Genomic DNA, 12933 nt, shown 5'->3' with positions numbered 1-12933 from the left:
AGAGGATCAAGGACCTGCTGGGGGCTCCAGCAGGGACTGGTCATCCGACCCTGAGACAGTGGCACCATCCACTCTTGTGCCATCGAGGAAGCCACGCCTGCAGGGTCATGGGAGAGCCAGCCAGAGCCTGCTCCTGAGACTAGGCGTTACCCCCAAAGAGAAAGGCAGCCTCCAGAGCGCCTTAGTTACAGTTAGTGCTAACCTGTGTGTATGGGGCAGAATAATCCCCAGGGTTAGCGGAATGTAGAGGCAGTCTACCCTCTCTTCCAAAGTTATAGTCATTTTCAGTTACTCTGTTTTGTGGACATTCTATTTTAAGGGGGAGGAAATATGTTGTGTATTTTGAATGCGTATTAGAATTGTCCCACATGGGATACCGTAGTGGTGATTTGCAGTGCACTATGGGAAATGTAGTGCATAGAGTGAAGAAGCACATTGTAAATAAAATGGCCATCAACTAAACTCTCCACCCTGGAGTCCTTCTTAATTGTTATATAGATAAGGGTATAAAACCTCTTGAGACACAACACTTGGGCTGATAAGTGGCAGGTAACATTCGCACCACACAAGTGCCAGGCAATGACTAACACCGACAAGCAAGCGTCTAACCACCGCCCCTTGACATACAATGGCATTACCATCAACTTCCTGGGGGTCACCATTGACCAGAAACTTAACTGGACCAGCCACATACTGTGGCAACAAGAGCAGGTCAGAGGCTGGGTATTCTGCGGCGAGTGTCTCACCTCCTGACTCCCCAAAGCCTTTCCACCATCTACAAGGCACAAGTCAGGAGTGTGATGGAATACTCTCCACTTGCCTGGATGAGTGCAGCTCCAACAACACTCAAGAAGCTTGACACCACCCAAGACAAAGCAGCCCGCTTGATTGGCATCCCATCCACCACCTTAAACATTCACTCCCTCCACCACTGGCGTACCGTGGCTGCAGTGTGTACCATCTACAAGATGTACAGCAGCAACTCACCAAGGCTTCTTCGGCAGCACCTCCCAAACCCGCGACCTCTTCTACCTAGAAGGACAAGGGCAGCAGGTGCAGGGGAACACCTGATAGAATACATATATCCCTGAAGGCAGGACAGGCAGAAAAGGTGGTTTAAAAGGCTTATGGGATACTTGCCTTCATTAGCCGAGGCATAGAATATAAGAGCAGGGAGGTTATGATGGAGCTGTACAAAGCGTTAGTTAGGCCACAGCTTGAATACTGTGTGCAGTTCTGGTCGCCACACTATAGGAAGGATGTGATTGCCTTGGACAGGGTGCAGAGGAGATTCACCAGGATGTTACCTGGGCTGGAGCGCTTCAGCTATGAAGAGAGACTGGACAGGCTGGGGTTGTTTTCCTTAGAGCAGAGAAGGCTGAGGGGGGACCTGATTGAGGTGTACAAAATTTTGAGGGGCATAGATAGGGTAGATAGAAAGGAACTTTTCCCCTTAGTAGAGGGGTCAATAACCAGGAGGCATAGTTTCTAGGTAAGGGGCAGGAGGTTTAGAGGGGATTTGAGGAAAAACTTTTTCACCCAGAGGGTGGTTGGAATCTGGAACTCACTGCCTGAAAGGGTGGTAGAGGCAGGAACCCTCACAACATTCAAGAAGCATTTAGATGAGCACTTGAACCGCCATAGCATACAAGGCTACGGACAAAGTGCTGGAAAATGGGATTAGAATAGACAGGGCTTGATGGCCGGTGTAGACACGATGGGCCGAAGGGCCTCTTTCTGTGCTGTATAACTCTATGACTCTATGACCACCAACTCCAAGTCAAACACCATTCTAACTTGGAAGTATATTGCCATTCCTTCATCGGCGCTGGGTCAAAGTCCTGGAACTCCCTCCCTGACAGCACTGTGGGAGTACCTTCACCACACGGACAGCAGCGGTTCAAGAAGGCGGCTCACCACCACCTTCTCAAGGGCAATTAGGCATGGGATGTGGCCTTGCCAGCGACGCCCACATCCCATGAACGAATAAAAAAAAACTTCATCCCATAACACGCGTACAAGGGCTCAGTAATGTTTAATTTATCAGAAAAAGACAAAGTACAACAACATACTGGTCAGCTTAAAAGAATCTCATCATATTTATGAGGCCACAAACTTAAAATAGTCACTAATAAATCCAGTAATGAATTCAGGAAAAGTGTCTTTACCCAGAGAATGGTGAGAATGGGGAACGTGCTATCACAGGGAGTAGTTGAGGTGAACAGCACAGATGCATTTATGAGGAAACTACATGAGGGAGAAAGGAATGGGAGGATATGTTGATCAGGTTAATTGAAGTAGGGTGGGTGTGGAGCATAAACACTGGCATGGACCAGTTGGACCGAATGGCCTGTTTCTGTGCTGTACATTCTATGTAACACCATCAACAGTCAATCGAAGGGAATCATCAGCACAACAGATTGAAAGATTAAACAGCAGTACAAACATTTATAAAACATTCATCCATTCCACGTTCATGTCACCCCAGCTGTCTAAAGGGCCCTGTGCTACAGAACAGTGTGAACTCGCTGGTGTCTCTTCAGCTCCCCGGACCTTTTAAAGCTCTTAGCACAGTCAGGTCATTTAAATGGTCTCTCATCAGTGTGAACTCGCTGGTGTGTCAGCATGTTGGATGACTGAGTGAATCCCTTCCCGCACACGGAGCAGGTGAACGGCTTCTCCCCAGTGTGAGTACGCTGGTGTTCCTTCAGCTCTCCGGGCCTTTTAAACCTTTTCTCACAGTCAGAACATTTAAACGGTCTCTCATCAGTGTGAACTCGCTGGTGTGCCAGCATGTTGGATGACTGAGTGAATCCCTTCCCGCACATGGAGCAGGTGAACGGCTTCTCCCCAGTGTGAGTATGCTGGTGTATCTTCAGCTCTCCGGTGCTTTTAAAGCTCTTACCACAGTCAGAACATTTAAATGGTCTCTCATCAGTGTGAACTCGCTGGTGTATCTTCAGCTCCCCGGTGCTTTTAAAGCTCTTACCACAGTCAGAGCATTTAAATGGTCTCTCATCAGTGCGAACTCGCTGGTGTATCTTCAGCTCCCCGGAGCTTTTAAAGCTCTTACCACAGTCAGAGCATTTAAATGGTCTCTCATCAGTGTGAACTCGCTGGTGTGTAGTCAAATTGCTGTAGCTTTTAAACCACTTCCCACAGTCAAAACATTTAAATGGTCTCTCATCGGTGTGAACTCGCTGGTGTTCCAGCAGCTGGGATAACTGAGTGAATCCCTTCCCACACACGGAGCAGGTGAATGGCCTCTCCCCGGTGTGAACTCGCTGGTGTATCTTCAGCTCCCCGGAGCTTTTAAAGCTCTTACCACAGTCAGAGCATTTAAATGGTCTCTCATCAGTGTGAACTCGCTGGTGTGTAGTCAAATTCCTGGAGCTTTTAAACCACTTCCCACAGTCAGCACATTTAAATGGTCTCTCATCAGTGTGAACTTGCTGGTGTTGCAGCAGGTGGGATGACTGAGTGAATCCCTTCCCACACACGGAGCAGGTGAATGGCCTCTCCCCGGTGTGAACACGCTGGTGTCCATTCAGATGCCTGGAGCTTTTAAAGCTCATCCCACAGTCAGAGCATTTAAATGGTCTCTCATCAGTGTGATATTGCTGGTGTCTCAACAGGTTTGATGGCTGAGTGAATCCCTTCCCAGACACGGAACAGGTGATCGGTCTCTTTCCTGTTGTCTCCAGCTGGTGTCGCTTCAGCTCCTGGGACATTTGAAAGCTTTTCCCACAGTCAGAATGTTTCACCGGCCTCTCCCCAGTGTGAACTCGCTTGTGTGCCAGCAGATTTGAGGACCGAGTGAATCTCTTCCCACACACGGAGCAGGTGAACAGAATCTCTCCTGCTCTCTCCAGCTGGTGTCTCTTCAGATCCTGGGACCTTTTAAAGCTCTTCCCACAGTCAGAACATTTAATTTGAACAAGCTGGTGTCTCAGGAGGGTGGCAGAATGAGAGAATCGCTTCAAAAACACAGAGCAGGTCAACGGTCTCTCATTGGTGTGGACAAGCTGGTGTCTCAGCAGCACGGAGGGTGCAATTAATCGCATCCCACACACAGAGCGGGTTAAAGGTCTCTCCCTAGTGTGATCTTGCTGGTGTATCATCGGAGCGACTGACTGAGTGAATCCCTTCTGGAACACGGGGCCGGTGAACGGGCTCTCCCCAGTGTGTAGCCACTGCTGTTGCTTCAGGTACTTGTAGATTTTGATGCTCTTCCCACACTCAGAACATTTAAAAGGTCTCTCATTAGTGTGAACTCGCTGGTGTGCCAGCAGATTGGAGGACCGACTGAATCAGGTCCTGATGAATCGAGCGACTCTGTCTGATCTTGAGGTGATGTTCGGTCTGAGCTTCCTGTCTGTAAATGCTCCACTTCTAAAACCCTGTAAAAGGAGTGTAGAAAGGGGTAAGAGGGAGAATGTTGTCTCATGTCCCCCTTTCCCAGCCCAGGGGCAGTGAAGCTGATTTTCAGGCCCCAGGTTACATACGAACATACGAATTAGGAGCAGGAGTAGGCCACTCGGCCCCTCGAGCCTGCTCCACCATTCAATAAGATCATGGCTGATCTGATTACTCCACATTCCCACCTACCTCCGATAACCTTTCACCCCCTTGCTTATCAAGAATCTATCTACCTCTGCCTTAAAAATATTCAAAGACTCTGCTTCCACCGCCCTCTGAGGGAGTTCGAAATACTCACGACCGTCTGTAAGAAAACATTTCTCCTCGTCTCTGTCTTAAATGGGCGATGCCTTATTTTTAAACAGTGACCCCTAGTTCTAGATTCTCCCACAAGAGGAAACATCCTCTCCACATCCATCCTGTCCAAACCCCTCAGGATCTTATATGTTTCAATCAAGTCACCTCTTACTCTTCTAAACTCCAGCGGATACAAGCCTAGCCTGTCCAACCTTTCCTCATAAGACAACCCGCCCATTCCAGGTATTAGTCTAGTAAACCTTCTCTGAACTGCTTCCAATGCATTTACATCCTTCCTTAAATAAGGAGACCAATACTGTACACAGTACTCCAGATGTGGTCTCACCAATGCCCTGTATAACTGAAGCATAACCTCCCTACTTTTGTATTCAGTTTCCCTCGCAATAAACAATAACATTCTATTAGCTTTCCTGATTACTTGTTGTACCTGAATACTAACCTTTTGCGATTCATGCATTAGGACACCCAGATCCCTCTGCATCTCAGAGCTCTGCAATCTCTCACCATTTAGATAATATGCTTCTTTTTTATTCTTCCTGCCAAAATGGACAACTTCACATTTTCCCACATTATACTCCATTTGCCAGGTCTTTGCCCACTCACTTAACTTATCTATATCCCTTTGTAGCCTCCTTATGTCCTCTTCACAATTTACTTTCCTACCTATCTTTGTGTCATCAGCAAATTTAGCAACCATGCCTTCGGTCCCTTCATCCAAGTCATTTATATAAATTGTAAAAAGTTGAGGCCCCAGCACTGATCCCTGTGGCACACCACTCGTTACATCTTGCCAACCAGAAAATGACCCATTTATGCCTACTCTCTGTTTCCTGTTAGCTAGCTAATCTTCTATCCATGCCAACATGTTACCCCCTACAACATGAGCTTTTATTTTCCGCAATAACCTTTGATGTGGCACTTTATCAAGTGCCTTCTGGAAATCTAAGTACAGTACATCCACCAGTTCCCCTTTATCCACAGCACATGTTACTTCCTCAAAGAACGCCAATAAATTGGTTAAACATGATTTCCCTTTCACAAAACCATGTTGACTCTGCCTGATTACCTTGAACTTTTCCAAGTGCCCTGCTATAACATCTTTAATAATAGCTTCTAACATCTTCCCCATGACAGATGTTAAGCTAACTGGCCTGTAGTTTCCTGCTTTCTCTCTCCCTCCCTTTTTGAATAAAGGAGTTACATTCGCTATTTTCCAATCTAATGGAACCTTCCCCGAATCTCGGGAATTTTGGAAAATTAAAACCAACGCATCAACTATCTCACTAGCCACTTCTTTTAAGACCCTAGGATGAAGTCCATCAGGCCCCGGGGACTTGTCAGCCCACAGCTCCAACAATTTGCTCAGTACCACTTCCCTGGTGATTGTAATTTTCTTGAGTTTCTCCCTCCCTTCCATTTCCTGATTTACAGCTATTTCTGGGATGTTACTTGAATCCTCTATCGTGAAGACAGATGCAAAATACCTGTTCAATTCAACTGCCATCTCATTTTCCATTATTAATTCCCCAGACTCACTTTCTATAGGACCAACGCTCACTTTGTTAACTCTTTTGTTTTTTAAATATCTATAGAAACTCTTATTATCTGTTTTTATATTTCTAGCTAGCTTTCTCTCGCACTCTAATTTTTCTCTCCTTATTAATCTTTTAGTCATTCTTTGTTGTTTTATATATTCTGTCCAATCTTCTGACCTGCCAGCCATCTTTGCGCAATTATATGCTTTTTCTTTAAGTTTGATACTATCTTTAACTTTTTTAGTTAACCACGGATGGTGGGTCCTCCCCTTAGAATTTTTCTTTCTCGTTGGAATGTATATATTGAGTATTCTGAAATAGCCCCTTAAATGTCTGCCACTGCAACTCTCTTGACCTATCCCTTAACCTAATTTGCCTGTTCACTTTAGCTAGCTCTGCTTTCATGCCCTCATAATTGCTCTTATTTAAGTTTAAAATACTAGTCTTGGACCCACTCGTCTCTCCCTCAAACTGAATGTAAAATTCAATCATATTATGATCGCTGCTACCTAGGGGCGCCTTCACTATGAGGTCATTAATTAATCCTATCTCAGTGCACAATACCAGGTCTAGTGTAGCCTGCTCTCTGGTTGGCTCCAGAACGTGCTGTTCTAAGAAACTATCCCGAAAACATTCTATGAACTCCTCATCTAGGCTACCTTTGCCCATCTGATTTTTCCAGTCTATATATAGATTAAAATCCCCCAAAATTATTGCCATACCTTTCTGACAAGCTCCCATTATTTCTTCCTTTATACTCCATCCTACCGTGTGGTTACTCTGAGGGGGCCTGGACACCACTCCCACAAGTGACTTCTTGCCTTTATCATTTCTCATCTTAACACGCAGGTGCAGCAAGCAATTAGGAAAGCAAATGGTATGTTAGTCTTTATTACAAGAGGATTGGAGTATAAGAGTAAAGAAGTCTTACTGCAATTATACAGGGCCCTGGTGAGACCACACCTGGAGTATTGTGTACAGTTTTGGTCTCCTTACCTAAGGAAGGATATACTTGCCTCAGAGGGAGTGCAACGAAGGTTCACCAGACTGATTCCTGGGATGGGGGGGATTGTCCTATTAGGAGAGATTGAGGAGACTGGGCCGATATTCCCATGAATTTTCAAGAATGCGAGGTGACTCAACCGTGGCTAACAAGGGAAGTAAGGGATAGCATAAGATCCAAGGAGAGGACATATAAATTGGCCAGAAAAAGCAGCAAACCTGAGGATTGGGAGCAGTTTAGGATTCACCAAAGGAGGACAAAGGGATTAATTAAGAAGGGGAAAATAGAGTACGAGAGTAAGCTTGCAGGGAACATAAAAACTGACTGTAAAAGCTTTTATAGATATGTGAAGAGAAAAAGATTGGTGAAATCAAGCGTAGGTCTCTTGCAGTCAGAATCAGGGGAATTTATAATGGGGAACAAAGAAATGGCTGACCAATTAAATACATACTTTGGTTCAGTCTTCACAAAGGAAGACACAAATAACCTCCCAGAGATGTCGGGGATCATAGGGTCTAATGCGAGGGAGGAACTGAAAGAAATCAGTATTTGTAGGGAAATGGTGTTAGGGAAATTGACGGGATTGAAGCCGATAAATCCCCAGGGCCTGATAATCTACATCCTAGGGTACTTAAGGAAGTGGCCCTCGAAATAGTAGATGCATTGCTGGTCATCCTCCAAAATTCGATAGACTCTGGAACAGTACCCATGGATTGGCAGGTAGCTAATGTTACCCCACTATTCAAAAAAGGTGGTAGAGAGAAAACGAGGAATTATAGACCAGTAAGCCTGACATCGGTAGTGGGGAAAATGCTAGAGTCCATTATAAAAGATGTAATAGCAGAGCACTTGGAAAACAGTGACAGGATCGGACAAAGTCAACATGGATTTACAAAAGGTAAATCGTGCTTGACTAATCTACTGGAATTTTTTGAGGATGTACCTGGCAAAATTGATAAGGGAGAACCAGTGGATGTGGTGTATTTGGACTTTCAGAAGGCTTTCGATAAGGTCCTGCATAAGAGATTAGCGTGTAAAGTTAAGGCACATGGGATTGGGGGCAAGGTATTGACTGGGATAGAGAGCTGGTTGGCAGACAGAAAGCAAAGAGTTGGAATAAACGGGTCTTTTTCCGAGTGGCGGGCAGTGACTAGTGGGGTACCGCAGGGATCGGTCCTTGGGCCCCAGCTATTCACAATATATATTAATGATCTAGACGAGGGAATTGGATGTAATATCTCCAAGTTTGCAGATGACACAAAGCTGGGTGGGAGTGTGTGCTGTAAGGAGGATGCCGAGAAACTCCAGTATGATTTGGACAGGTTGGGTGATTGGGCAGAGACATGGCAGATGCAATATAATGTGGATAAATGCGAGGTTATCCACTTTGGTGTCAAAAACAGGAAGGCAGATTATTTTCTGAATGGCAATAGATTGGGAGAAGGGGAAGTGCAACGAGACCTGGGTGTCCTTGTGCACCAGTCGCTGAAGGTAAGCATGCAGGTGCAGCAGGCGGTTAAGAAGGCAAATGGTATGTTGGCCTTCGTAGCGAGAGGGTTCGAGTACAGGAACAAGGATGTGTTGCTGCAGTTGTACAGGGCCTTGGTGCGACCACACCTGGAGTATTGTGTGCCGTTTTGGTCGCCTTATCTGAGGAAGGATGTTCTTGCCATGGAGGGAGTTCAGTGAAGATTCACCAGACTGATACCTGGGATGGCAGGAATGACGTATGAGGAGAGATTGGGTCGATTGGGCTTATACTCACTGGAGTTTAGAAGAATGAGAGGGGATCTCATTGAAACTTATAAAATACTAACAGAACTAGTTGACTGGATGCAGGAAGGATGTTCCCGATGGCCGGGGAGTCCAGAACCAGGAGTCACAGTCTAAGGATAAGGGGTTAGTCAATTAGGACTGAGATGAGGAGGAATTTCTTCACCCAGAGAGTGGTGAACCTGTGGAATTCTCTATCACAGAAGGCAGTTGAGGCCAATTCATTAAAAATACACAGTGCTCCTGGGAGTTAATGTGCGTAGGTCCCTGAAGGTGGCGGGACATATTGAGAGAGTGGTTAGCAAAGCATATGGAATCTTGGGCTTCATAAATAGAGGTATTGAGTACAAAAGTAGAGAAGTTATGCTGAACCTTTATAAAGCGCTGGTTAGGACACAACTGGAGTATTGCATCTAGTTCTGGTCACCACACTTTAGGAAGGATGTGAAGGCCCTTGAGAGGGTGCAGAGGAGATTTACCAGAATGGTTCTGGGGATGGGGGATCTTAGCTACAAGGACAGGTTGGAGAAGCTGGATTTGTTTTCATTAAAGCAAAGGAAGTTGAAGGGTGATTTGATAGAGGTGTATAAGATTATGACCGGTTTGGATAGGCTAGACGGGGAAAGGCTGTTCCCACGAGTTGATGGTACAAGGACTAGGGGACACAGATATAAGGTTTTGGGCAAGAGATACAGGGGGGACGTGAGGAAAAACTTTTTTACGCAGCGAATGGTGAGGACCTGGAACTTGCTGCCGACGGAAGTGGTGGAAGCGGAGACACTCAATGTTTTCAAGGGGAGACTGAATAGGCACTTGAGGGAAATAAATTTGCAGGGCTACGGGGATACAGTGGGGGAATGGGACTGACTGGGTTGCTCTACAGAGAGCCGGCACGGACTCGATGGGACGAATGGCCTCCTGTTGTGCCATTGTGACTCTCTGGGGTCTAACCAGGGCTTTGTATAGCTGTAGCTTATAAGGAGAAACTGTTTCCAGTGGCAGGAGGGTCGGTAACCAGAGGACACAGATATAAGGTCATTGACAAAAGAACCAGAGGCGAGGTGAGGAGAATTTTATTGACGCAGCGAGTTGTTGTGATCTGGAATGCGCTGCCTGAAAGGGCGGTGGAAGCAGATTCAATAATAACGTTCACTGGGGAATTGGATAAATACTTGAAGGGGAAAAATTTTCAGGGCTATGGGGACAGAGCAGGGGAGTGGGACTAAACGGAGAGCTCTTTCAAAGAGCCAGCACAGGCACGATGGGCTGAATGGCCTCCTTCTGTGCTGTATGATTCGAGGAGCCACTCCTAGAGTGGAGTGGTGCCCGCAGGGATCGCTTGGCAGGAAATTGGGAGGAGGTGGTACACACGCAGACAGCACCTGATTTCGAGATTCTGTCCTTTTAAAATTGGTCCTCCACAGGCAAGGAGGGACTCGGTCCCTTCAATGAAAATCACATTGAAAAGGAGAGTCCCTGTCCCTTTAAGAGCCCTCCGCCCACCACTCCCACCTTTTTCTTAAAGTCTTTGAAATTAATAATAAAAGTTAATGCAGAAAAAATGTGTGTGTGTCTGACTGTATTTTAGTGAGTATCTGTGTCTGTGTGTCTGTCTGACTGTATGTGTGTGTGTCTGTGTAGAATAGCATCATAGAATGATACAGCACAGAAGGAGGCCATTCGGCCCATTGTGCCTGTGCCGGCTCTTTGAAAGAGCGATCCAATTAATCCCACTCCCCGTGCTCTTTCCCCATAGCCTGTAAATGTTTTCCCTTCAAGTATTTATCTCAATCTCTTTTGAATTATAATATTGAATCTGCTTCCACCGCCCTTTCAGGCAGCGCATTCCAGATCACAACAACTTGGTGTAAAAATCTGTTTCCTCATGTCACCTCTGGTTCTTTTGCCAATCGCCTTAAATCTGGTTTCTGTCCCTTCAGCCATTGGAAACGGTTTCTCCTTATTTACTCTCTCAAAATCCATCCTGATTTTGAACAACTCTATCAAATCTCCTCTTAATCTTCTTTGCTTAAGGAGAACAACCCCAGCTTCTCCCGTCTCTCCACGTAACTCAAGTCCCTCATCCCTGGTCCCATTCTCGTAAATTTCTTCTGCACCCTCTCTAAGGCCTTGACATCCTTCCTAAAGTGTGGTGCCCAGCGGAAGCCTAGCCAGTGTTTTATAAAGGCTTAGCATAACCTGCTTGCTTTTGTACTCTATTCCTCTATTAATAAAGTCAAGGATCCTGTATGCTTTTTTAACAGCCTTCTCAACTTGTCCTGCCACCTTCTAAGATTTGTGTACATACACCCCGAGGCCTCTCTGTTCCTGCACCCTCTTTAAAACTGGACCATTTAGTTTATATTGCCTCTCCTCATTCTTCCTACCAAAATGAATCACTTCACACTTCTCTACATTAAATTTAATCTGCCACATTTCTGCCCATTTCACCAGTCTGGCTATATCCTCCTGAAGTCTGTTACTATCCTCATTGTTTGCTACATTTCCGAGTTTCGTGTCATCTGTAAATTTTGAAATTTTGCCCTGGATCCCCAAGTCCAGGTCTTTGCTATATATCAAAAAAAGCAGTGGTCCGAATCAATGTTCACGTTAAGTTGCGCGGCCACGCAGCGGTCTGGAGTTTCCGCGCAGCCGGCTCACCGTCCTATCAATGGAATAAACGCGCATGCGCGGAAATTTGAATGGGCCGTGCAGCCCGTTAAAGGCGCCACGCACCTCAAAAAAAAGAGGGATCATTGGTCCTAATACCGACCCCTGGGGAACATCACTGTTTACCTCCCTCCAGTCTGAAAAGCAACCGTTCACCACTACTCTCTGCTTTCTGTCCGTTGGCAGAAAATTGGGAGGGGGGCGAGAGCAAACAGCACCTGATTTCTCGCCAAGCACTCACGGTAGCAGGGGATTAGCCCTACTTTAAATGTCAGTCTCTTAAATATACATTAATAAAAAGGGAGACGCTGTCCCTTTAAAATCAGTCGTCGACGGGGACGCGGTCCCTTTAATGAAAATCACATAGAAAAAGAGAGCGCCTGTCCCTTTAAGAGAACCCCCACCACTCCAATAGTTCTCTTAAAGTGCTTGAAATTAATAATTAAAAATGCAGAAAATTAATATTTAAAAAATTAATTCAGGGAGAAAAGATATTTTTACTCACATTTGCTCCACAGGGTTTCTTGTTTCTGTTTCATCAATTTAAAAACAAACTGCTTTTTTTACGATCAGCCATGATCTCATTGAATGGCGGAGCAGGCTCGAAGGGCCGAATGGCCTACTGCTGCTCCTATCTTCTATGTTTCTATGTTTAAAACAAGTATCTTCTGTAAAAGAAAATTAGTTTGAGCTGTAAAATGTTAAAGGAACATTAAAAATAAACTTTCCCAGGATCAGATTCTGACCAGGCCGCTTTACAAAATGGCGGCGAGCAATCCCAGGTCCCGCCTCCTCCTTCGCCGCGATTGGTTGGAGGACCAAAGCCCCTCGGTCGGTCCTCCAGGCTCCGCCTCCCCATGCTCATTGATGGAGAGCTCATTGTCAGCCCGTGCACGCCGGCGACGTCGTGACGTTACAGGGTGGGCGGTTGGAGCAGGCGGGAAATTAAATTCATTTAAATTAAATCTCCCGTCAGCCTCCTCTGTCCCAATCAGCTGGCGCAAGTCCCGCCCCTCAGGCGCCCCGATTGGTTGGAGCACCCGCCGCCGGCTCGCTCCCTATTGGTCGGAAGCTTCCGTCAATCAGGCCCTGGGCTCGGGTCTTATCTTCTATGTACTTTCAGTGATGACTTTTATAAACTGGTTTTACAGGAAATTAGAAGAGGAGGGGAGAGATTTGAAGACTCTCGGTCCCTTTGTGACTCTTAAGTTGCAG

General features: G+C 45.9%; 1 protein-coding gene and 1 pseudogene across 2 annotated transcripts in view; both read right to left on the bottom strand.

Annotated features, from left to right (window-relative positions):
• Nucleotides 1-12933, bottom strand: part of LOC147118294 (proteasome activator complex subunit 1-like) — a 1298587-nt gene that overhangs the window by 805423 nt on the left and 480231 nt on the right. The gene's annotated exons all lie outside the window — the stretch shown is intronic.
• The window catches only part of LOC147118302 (uncharacterized), a 174760-nt pseudogene continuing 163845 nt past the window's right edge, over nucleotides 2019-12933 (bottom strand). Inside the window, exon 8 of the transcript XR_015077898.1 lies at nucleotides 2019-3368. The product of XR_015077898.1 is annotated as an uncharacterized LOC147118302 (transcript). The remainder of the gene's footprint in view (nucleotides 3369-12933) is intronic.

Source organism: Somniosus microcephalus, chromosome 4 (assembly GCF_052327205.1).
Source record: "Somniosus microcephalus isolate GS21.2 chromosome 4, FLI_Smic_1.0, whole genome shotgun sequence".
Taxonomy (NCBI): domain Eukaryota; kingdom Metazoa; phylum Chordata; class Chondrichthyes; order Squaliformes; family Somniosidae; genus Somniosus; species Somniosus microcephalus.
This window is presented reverse-complemented; position numbering and strand designations above follow the sequence as displayed.